This window comes from Chenopodium album, chromosome 17 (genome assembly GCF_948465745.1).
Source record: "Chenopodium album chromosome 17, dcCheAlbu1.1, whole genome shotgun sequence".
NCBI classification, from domain to species: domain Eukaryota; kingdom Viridiplantae; phylum Streptophyta; class Magnoliopsida; order Caryophyllales; family Amaranthaceae; genus Chenopodium; species Chenopodium album.
The window spans coordinates 9,220,754-9,229,100 of NC_137850.1; the positions used below are offsets into that span (position 1 = coordinate 9,220,754).

Below are 8,347 nucleotides of genomic sequence, written 5' to 3' on the forward strand. Positions count from 1 at the left end.
AAACATAATGAATTTAATCTCTAAAATCACAATTTATCATATACTCTCTAAATAAATTATAACCTCCCTTGTGAATTTTGACTAGTAAAGAGATTTTAAGCAAAATGGCGTCTTATCTTAAAAACTAATTTCAGACAAAGGGAGTATAGTGGACGAAAAATTTGAAAACTATCAAATTTCAATCTTTTATCTTGGCCTGTTTGCAGTATTTGATCAGCTATAATCAATGTGAGCGCAAGAGCACCAATTTTAAAGATACAAAATTAAATTACATAATTTTGCTTTACAAAGAATGAATCACCTAGCTAAGTAATAAAAATAATTATGATTTAAGTACAATATTTGCTTGATATCCTAGCAGATTTCAAAGTGCTACTTCCTTAGCACATGTATTTTTGCCTATATTTGCACCCAAGAAATAACTCTGAGCTGAAATTTTTTCGTTGCATTCATGATATTAATATGAATTTCAACTACGAGCAAATAAGAACGCGAAAAATAAACTAAAGATCACCACCTTTTAGCTGTTCAGTGTGCTAGATTGAGAATTTGATTCAGTTTCAACTTGAGTTTGAGTTTGTGGACAGACAGTTGCGTATTGGCAAAATCGACACTTCCACTTCTCCATCTCTGGAACATATTTGGCTTCTCGCTCACCCCGCCAGAACTCAAGGCTGCTGTGCAATTGAGCCTTAAGCCAGTCTTCATCGTAACTGAAATTAACCTCGCCGATCAATGAGTTATCCTCTTGAAGTTCATATCTGCAAAGCCACCAGACAAACAAGCCATTGGAATATAATTAACAACTTCATGTTTTAAGGCTGAGTTTGGTTGGGAAAAACCATTTTCCAAAAAAACTGGTTCTCCTTATTTCTTTCATTTTGTTTGTCAAGAGTGGAAATTAGTAACCCCACATTTATTTTGTAAGAAAGAATTGCCACATTTTTCTCCCTAATTTCTGTCTTACTTTCCCATCTATTGAAAACAAAATTCAGTTCAAAACATTTACCTTTCAACAAAACATAACCTTAGGTAATGTCTTTTTACTTGAACACAAGGATACATCAGGAAGAAAAGAGGTTATCTAAAAAGGAGTCAATATCGTCATAACCGTATGAATTGAAGAAGACTGATATACACTTATTCTCTTAACATCCAGCAACAGAGTATTTTCGGTTTATGAGAGCTTAGAATCAGAAAGTAGAGATAATAATTTTTATTTCGATAAGAAATTTTTTGAAAATTTTAGGATCATAACAAGCAATACCTCAAGAGAAGCTGATCGTGAGCAGGCGGTAGCGCAGAACAAACATTATTGAGGTATCCTACAACTTCTCCAAGTGTCTGCACATACGAGACATTATAACTTTATAAGTCAACAACTTTAGTTATCATCATTACAAAAAAGAGAGAATCCTACATACAACATACCAGTAAAGAAACTTCAGCTATGATCTATGAAGCATATTTCCATATATTCTAAATCCTTATCTATATATTGGTATGAAAAAGGTAATTCTAAAGAGAGTACTGAAAAAAACAGAACTTTTTGATTAATAAACCACCAGCAGAAGAATTAAGGTTGAAACATCAAAGTTTTGTAAATGCCAATATGCCATACCCTTTACTCCCACCTTAAAATGTCTCCAGGGCACCCAACTATGGCTTTGGGATGGATTACTCATTTACTCCAATCAAAAACACCATTCCCCCCCCCCCCCCCCCTCCCCCAACAAATGAACAAATACATTCTGCTGATCTACTAATGATCCAACTTAAAACAGCAAAATCCCATCATACCTCAGCAGGGAAACCTGAATCAGCGGCATTCATCTTCACTTCATCAGATAATTTGTGTTCAGGATCCATGGAAAAATGTTCATAAAATTGTTTAGAAGGAAAGTTATTAGAGACCATATTGTCCCACAAACGCTTATAGAACTTCAATTGTAGCCTGAAAGAATTAAAATTCAAAAGTAACTAAAAGAAGAGTATTGTCAAACTAACAAGCAAAAATAAGAATGGCCTTGTGTCATATCTTAGAAAATACCTTCCATTTCTGCATTGTGGTTCAGCAGGAAGCCTTGGCTGACCACGCGTCTTTGTATCAACTAATGTTAACTTCCTTCCTTCCCCATCATCAGGCATCCGGAGTTCATCAATCACTCCCACCATCCATACACCTTGAACAAGGCCAACTCTGATGGTATAACAAATGTGATCAAAATCAGAAACTTTCTTCTTCTTACTGTTCCCAAACAAGCCTGTGCTAGAAAAAAGCCAAGGCCAGGGGCTGGTTTATAGAGATCAATTGAAGTAAAGGACAGTTAAAGAGAACTTAATCTAAACGGAAATATACTCTCTTGTTCTTTGATAAATACTTGTAATTTTAACACATACATGTATTAATTTGATTCTTGCATTAGATACACAACTGACATGATATATCAACGTAACTTCTGTATGTATAACCGAATAAGAAAATTTAAAAAGCGGAGTATTGCTTAACAGACATTTCAAAACAGTACCTCATAACAATTGGAAGCTAAAATAAAATAAAGGAAACAAAAGGGATCATGAACAGCCAATACCATAAGCTATTCCAGTTTGCCAAAACAACAACAAAATATAAGACCAAGAATTATATACAAAAATACAGCCAAAATCTACTTTAACTTGCAAATCTACTTCCATGAACATGTTCAGTACACTTACCAGTTACCACAGAGGTGCCTAAACAACCGAGCCACTTTCCAAGCTACATACAGTGATAAAAGTATAAACTAAGGTTTATTATGCAAGTCGTTAATGAATTGCACCAAATAGAGGGCTGCCAATCTGTTTTAAAGACCTTTTATCAGATACTCTACGAGTAATAGCATACAAAACTTTTGCAGACTGTACAATCAGATACTCTACTGTGTTGCTTGCATAGTTGCACTTAGATATCTTATTTGCCAAAGACCATGATTTGGGGGGGGGGGGGGGGGGGGGGGGGGGGGGGGGGGAAGAAGGGGGGGTGGAATTCGAATGAAATGCAATGTTGCTAAAACATGATTGAGCTGGAATTAACTTGTTTGTCGTAGCCCATAAGTCAAGCCGAGGAGGCTGGAGAAAAATGAAGTTGTTCTGCAAACAGAGGACCAGATCTAGTCATCTAGAAGCAAGTTATGGTTCTGGCTTAAGAGGGACAACAAGCACAATTAGTAAATCTCTCTGTACTTCTCACTGCATCGTATCCTCCCCCAAAACAAACGATAACCAGAGACAGGCAAGTAAAAATCCTCCAATGCAGTTGCCTCTTCTCAAAGCCAGAAACCCATAGCTTGTGTCCTTTCTGTTGATAATATGATCCTTTAATTTATAGGTCTTCTGTTTTCTTATTGGGATTTGATTCTATAGTCTTAACCAAAAAAATTTATCTTAGATTTGGTTTCTCCACATGGAATGCCTGTTAGGATTGTGCTTCTCTTCCATCAGTTTCATTCCAACAGCTAAGTACATCCCATTTCTCTACTTTTTTGCCTGACTCAAACCCATATCCCTTGTTCATACCCGGATTAATATAAGTGCAGGTACAAAATGGGCAAGTTCCTAGCCCAACTATTAAGGTAAAATTTGTCAAAATTGAGTGATATAACAGAAAACACAACTAATTCTTATCAAATGATTTGTACATGTCAAGTGCTTCGTTACTCTTCTTGTGGAATCAGGCTTTAATGTTACAAGTGGTGTAACATAGATCTAAGAGGGAGATCAGGACATTACAAACGTAGTTGAAAGCAGCTAAATGGTGCTGGCGTATCCAATTAGTGCAAAATCCTATTTCTTAACCACCCTAGGTAAAATCTAATTGAACTAGGAAGATTAAGTCCATAGCCAGATTGTATGCTTTGTCGTGTTCCATGTTAATTTGATTTACTTCTCAAAGTTCAGAGTAAGTATCATTTTCTTGAGCTTTGGAACATTGGAGGATTATGGTTTGTAGCCAAAAATATGACAAACCTAACATAAATCAAATTTTCTGACAAAAACTCACAAAAAAGACTACACATTAGTGTTTTGCTAGAGGTATCAGGTCATCAATGTAAAAGCATCAAAACCAAGGCACAAGTATAACCAATCACTACATCATAGATTCTCATCAAAACCAAGACACAAGTATAACCAATTACTACATAATAGATTCTCACATCAAAACAAAACACTAAGTGTTCTTAATCTGTGATTGACGGATTTATGGGTGTGTGTAGGTATTCAATAGTCACAAACTCACAAATGACAACCGTCATTGCAAAAGTCAGAATAAGATACATAATATAGACACTTACACAGGGATTTCTCATGTTAAACCGTCAAACAATAGTTGGTTTGCACAGATGATAAAATTTATAAACTTCAAAGCCCATATATCTTCAACTGTCTCAACACGTACTTCTACTTTTTTTGATACCTGCCATACATCACATAGTGCAACTGTCATAAAATGATAAGAAAGGCAAGTATCTTAACAACCAGTATGCAAAGATATCGCACCTTTCTCTTACATAGAAAGGGAAAAAGACTTCAAACATCAAATAACAAGAAAATAAGAATCCGATTGAAGATTTGAAATTAATCACAATTAACATTACAAAAACATGCCCTTTGCTAGCTTTACAGAGTTTCGAGTAAGTAACAAATTACACAGAACAACACAGTGAAAACTGCCAAGGGTATAAAAAAAGATGTATATAGCCTTGCCTCAATAACCACAGAATTTAGGATAATTATATGCAATATGCTTATACAAAGTAGATCCATGAAGAGGAAAGCCACTTAAAGCTTAAGCAATCGATGCCTTTAGATTAATTCTACAAGTCTTGCCAATCTGATAAAGGCAATGTCTTTCTTACCTTAATACAGTGTATTTCCTATCATTATCACTTTCTAGAGTATTCTCAAAAACAAAAATTTTCTCAAAAATATAATTGATAAACACATGAGGTAACTGTGAAATATTCTAATGGAATGTAGCTTCAAGAGCATATAACCTATCGGTCTGATTCTTTCCAGCGGTTGTTCATACTAATTCTGTCTGCATCTAATATTCAGATGCTCAATACAATCAGGCAACTAGGAAATCAAAACTCAATAATTAAGTCTAATTTTATCTTCACTTGCTACAAGCCACTCCTCAATCCTAAGACTAGTGATGTTAGTTGGAGATAGCTTATGCAGCCACTGAGCCCATATCCGCAATGCGAAAGCACAACAAATTATACACCTGGACCTGAGTAAAGTATCCCTAGGTTAACAGGACCTCAACTAGTGCAGCTATGTAAGAACCAAGAATAGGCTAAGAAAGATCATGATATAAACCATGAGTTGCTTGATAATCACCAGGAAGATCATGTTTAGCAACCAGTTTGAAACAAACATTACCTCTTCCTCTAACTTTGCATGCCGAGCAATCCCAGCTTTCATAGCTTTTGTCTTTTCTGCCCTACCATAAGTGAGAAGGAACTCCATTTGTTTTTCACACCATTCCTACAAGTTTTAAACAAAATAAGTACTAGCTGATTAAGTTCATGGTCATTGACAGTTAAAACCAAATGGAGGCCAATCCAAACCACTGGTAACAATCAACAAACAAAAATATAACACCCCCAAGTTAGAAGAAGATGTTTACTACAATTAATTAGATTGCATATATTACATAACACTCATATAGATATGATAAAGAATCATAATAAGGAGCGAATAACTTGCTCAGGTAGCAATAACACTAGATTTCTAATTATTTTATAAAAAGGAGTAGAAACTTGAATAATGTAAGTAGACCAATAAGTTAACAGGTTCAAAAGCCAGAACCACCAAATACTTCTGAGAACCTTTCATAAAGAGGGGTCTCATATTTACAAAGTCTTTCTTGCAACATGGTTCTAGCCTAATTCCCCACCATTGCAAAAAGCTTAGGCCATTGATTAAAAAGGTAGCTGACTGAACTTATTACTTCACAAATACATAAGAAAACAACAATTCATTAAAATTATTGGATATGAATGGTTTCTTTCTTTATCTTTGTTCCCTTATTTGTTAATATAGGGGCGGAAGAGGGGAGGTGGGAGGGGTCAAGGAGACATTGTCTATATATTTTAATAATTAAAAAAAAAAAAAAAAAAAAATCAATTGAACAAAAGCAGCATAAAGATTAAGAAAGCTTCTCTGATTTAAGCAGCAAAAAAGCTATAATGCCAAAGGTAGCCTATACATGTTCATAAGTTAGGCAAGCTATTGAAGTCCTTTTTATTCAACTTCTGCCAACAAAGGGTCTGTTCACATTTACTGAACTGAGCTAAACTGAACTGATTAGAGCTGAGCTCAACTGAACTAAATTGAATTGAATAGAGCTGAAATGAATATTTTATGACAGAAGGAAATTAGGAGCTGAACTGAATTGATAGGAGATGAACTGAACCGAACTGAAATTAAGCTAAAGTGAACAGGCCTTAAGTATGTGCATTGCTTTCATCCAATCTCATCAATCAGTCACTCGACAAAGCAATTTACATTTACTTAAAGCACAAACTAAGATTATCAGCCTATCAACCAAATAGTTCCCGATTCTCAGTGTGCAAAGGTAACTTGTATGGATATGTTCATTTATGTATCCCATTAGCTTAATTTTCAAAACCCAATTACTCCACCCCTTAAAGAGTTGACATCCTTTTTCTTAAAGGGCAAAATTGGACCATTGATTTTACTCAAAGTATATTATTAAGCATTCTTCTAACTGATCCAAAATAAAATTTGCTTTATTCAATACCATTTGATCAAAAATACAAGTCATCCTACAAGATTCAACTTCAATGCAAAACTAGTCATTTGAACATATGTACATTTCACATTATTAATAGTTGCATACATATTAATTTCTCCAAAAATGAAGGTAGACACTCTCTTAGCAACTGACTTAGTATTACTCAGGACTACAATAGATAGAGATATATACATCTAGAAGACTAAAATAAAGTAGGAATGAAAATTCCAGAGAAAACCAAAGATTTTGACTTTATATCCATTCACCAAATCCCACAAATGCCTTAAATTCTTTTTCAAACCCAAAAAATGATAGAATCCCTTCTTAAAGCTTCCAATTTCAATAATTTCATCGTAATAAAATCAATATTGGCTTCGGCTATGAACCTGTGCCACTCACACAAAGAAGCATTGATAACTCCAACTGCCAATTCAAAACCTTTCTTACACTACACTCAAAACTTCTACAGCAAGCTAATAAATTGATCAATGCTACATTCATAAACAATCACCAATTCCCAAAAGGCAGCCAACTTCAACAACATCTCAATATATATGCTATTGGCCACAAATTGGGCTAATATCACAGGCCATTCATACATAGAAGCATAAAAAACTGATCAATTTCATTGCTAAATCAAAAACTTAACTACATTACACTTAAAAATCCTAAACCAAGCAAAAGTTTCCAACTTCAATAACACCATTACAATATCATTTCTTGACATAAACCAATACAACATAACTGAAAAAAATAATCATTCAAAATTAACAAAGTAAATCATCAAATAATGCAAAAACAATCAAACCCATTTTAATAAACACAAAACTAAAATCAAATCAACAAAAAAAAAACAACCAATTACCGTAGATGTCAAATCAGTGACAGACAATCCCCTATTCTTTCTATATTTACTCAAAAGGGATTCAGAAACTTTGTTCTTCTTTTTCTTGGGACTTTGAGTTTTACCCAAATCTTCGACATCATTACATACAATTGAAGTGGAGAATCTTTTATTAGAAGCAATGGAAATAGATTGAAAAGAGGTGGAACAGAAAAGAGAGAGTGAAGAACGGCGAGAAGCTAAGGAAAAGGCAGCTTCAATGAAAGCCATTTCTTCATCACTTACAATTTCAACTGGGATTTTGATTTCAAAGTCGTTTATGTCATGGATTTTGGTTTGGTGATCGTGGGAATCAAATGTGGGATTAGTGGGTAACTCTGTCATCTGGGTTTTGCTCAGAAGAATTTGATTTTAAAATGGTTGGTTGATCCGAAGAAGTAGGAGATTTGAAATTGCACGTTAACCGCTTTTGCACGATTGTACCAAATTGTTGCACAAAGATGGAGGGAGTGGACTTTACGGTTCTAACTCACTTGCTCAGATATATATAGTATATTAGAGTATCCGTGCTAATATACCAAAAAGAATATAGTTGATACTTGGTAGTTATTGGAGTCTCTTGAAAAAACAAAAAAAGGAAAATAGTGAAATAGCAAATAGGTACTCGTAGTTTTTGGTTTATTTGAATGACAAAATTGTAG

The 8,347-nt window shown here is 34.4% G+C and overlaps 1 pseudogene across 1 annotated transcript; it reads right to left on the reverse strand.

Moving 5' to 3' along the window:
• Nucleotides 1-201: 201 nt before the first annotated feature.
• Nucleotides 202-8,140, reverse strand: LOC145587559 (exonuclease V, chloroplastic-like; annotated as a pseudogene). Its single transcript, XR_014101307.1, has 7 exons — nucleotides 7,668-8,140; nucleotides 5,425-5,529; nucleotides 4,332-4,453; nucleotides 2,051-2,200; nucleotides 1,801-1,954; nucleotides 1,268-1,344; nucleotides 202-761 (listed from the first exon to the last, which is right to left on the reverse strand). The product of XR_014101307.1 is annotated as an exonuclease V, chloroplastic-like (transcript).
• Nucleotides 8,141-8,347: the final 207 nt, after the last annotated feature.